Raw genomic sequence first — 2,316 nt, forward strand, 5'->3', positions numbered from 1 at the left:
GGGGCGCTCCCGGAGGGACTGAGCCCGAGAGGGATTTAGGAAAGTGCCTGCGACCGTCGCCGGGATGGGGCATCGCGCCGGCCTCTACCCTTGGATGGTGCGAGAGGACCGCTGCGGGCCTGCGGGTGCTCGGAGGATGCGAGGTGCTGGGCCCGACTACACAGGATGGGAGATGCGGACGGGAGGGCGGATGAAGCCTCGGGGAAATGCAAGGGCAGAGGGCAGGCGTGAGCCCGCCTGGCCCGGATGGCTGCCACTTAGGAAAGCACTGACTGCAGGAGCGCTGAAGGTAAAGATCAGGGGACAACCACTAACTGATCAGATTTATTGGCAGAAATAATTCCTCCAACAGTGGAAAATAAAGGAAGGTCTGTGATAAACAGGTAGGAGGAAGCTCTTGTTAAAAATGGAAACTGGCATTTGGTGACCACCAGGCCCAAGAAGAGAGTGCGCCTGTTGGGTGGCCCCTGTGCGCAGGTCGGCCCTGTGAGTTGGTACCAGACGCACAGACATGTGAGGTGACACCTTCTCTTGAGCCACCCGAGAGTCAGACCTCAGCTAGCCCAGCCGGGAACTCGTGCCTCGTGTGAAAACAGCGGAGTGTCGCGCACCCCCAGCAGAATTAAGGCCACCTGCGGCTGGGGATTGGAGCGGCCTTCAGTTGCCTCCTGTGCCGTCCCCTGTCAGCCCCTTGGGCAGAAGTGCCCATTGGACAGGGAGCTCGCCGACTGCTCTCACCACACAGCAGATCTCTCTGGCCTAACGAATTCCAAAGACCTGGCCTGGGAGTGCCACGTGGCCACTCGCTGCTCCTCCGGACCCCAGTGAGCCGATTGGCTGCTGCCCTGGCATGACCCCAACCACGCATATCTGCCCTTCCCACACCGTGTTCTGTGCCCAGCCACCCCATTTCGTTAAAATTCTGACTACCGAAGTTTTCTCATCATCTTGGTCTCGGCTCAGATGCTTTAATTCCTCTGTAAACACCCTGTGGGTTTCCCAGCTAGAGTGGATTACTCCAATGCACCACGCGGTGCTGCTATGTTCAGGCCTTAGATCACTTGTTTTGTGTTTAATATTTCACTAAACCCTCTCCTAGGCCTCATTCAAAACTCCTAGCCATGAGCAGCCATGGGTCCTTTTAAAGCGCTGGATCTGTGCTTGAAATCCCTGTTTACTAGCTGGACTCTGGCGGAGCACTGACTGCCGGCCAAGCTTCACTCTGAAGTCCAGCTATTCCTCTGAAGTCCAGAGACAAGTTCCTGGGAACAGCCAGGTTGTCTCCCTCTGTGACCCACGGGTGGAGGAAGACAACTATTTCTTTACCTCATTTCTGAGATCAAGTAGAGTTAGGGAAAGGGTAGCCCAACTGTAGAAATGCTGCCGAGAGGCACTTTGGAAGGTGTCGCTTGGGAAGGTGTCGAGAAATCAGCGAAGACAGGGAAACAATGACACAAGCCATTTCTCAGGACAAGAGGGGGGGGGTTTGCTTTGGGGATCCAGAGCGCCTCATGTTAGGAGAAACTAATGAATCATGGAGAGTTTGTCTCTGAGCACTATCATCTGTGGGGAGAATAGTGTAACTTCATCCAGCCTTTTTTTTTCCCCCTCCAGATTTACTTACACAAATATGTTCATTTTCTCTTTGCAGGTGAAGGACTTCAGGTAGAGCGGGGTGGCCTCTCAGCTCTGCCACGCACCTGCGCGGGAGCTGTGGGCTGCAGAGAACCGCAGAGCTTTCGGATGGGCTTTCAGGCTGACTCATTGTGGACTAGCATCTTCTCACAGTTGTAAGTGCGTCGAAACAGGGAGCTACAGCCAAACCACTCAGATCATTGACAGAAAAGGTGGGAGGTAAATGGCACCATGACAAATGAAGAGACTCCTGTTTCCTGGGAACTAAAAATGGATAGCTCCAATTATTGCTCCTTCCAGACATGAAGACGGTCCGAAGTGAGTTAATCATAAATAATGCATCCCACCAAGGAAGGGAGGAGCTATATGCTCTGTGATTGTACATTAAGAACCTTTATGAGCGTGGCAAGAGACACATATACCAACAGCTGCTAAATTCGGAATCCTAGAGAAGTAGCTTATTTTAATATAAGAGAAGTGCAGTCTATCGCTCTGGGGATTCCCTGCTACATAAAAGGATCTTACATCTACATGAGATTTTACTGTTGATTTCAAAGCACTTAGGAAAATCTGTTTTTCTTTATCTGAATGTCTTTCGGCCCTTTCCCAGCTGCTCTCCTTAGCACAGAGACGCTTTCAGACTGGATCCCTTACCGAGGCTGAGCCTCCCTTCCTCTCCTC

Source organism: Condylura cristata, unplaced genomic scaffold (genome assembly GCF_000260355.1).
Source record: "Condylura cristata isolate star-nosed mole 26May11 unplaced genomic scaffold, ConCri1.0 scaffold00016, whole genome shotgun sequence".
Taxonomy (NCBI): Eukaryota; Metazoa; Chordata; class Mammalia; order Eulipotyphla; family Talpidae; genus Condylura; species Condylura cristata.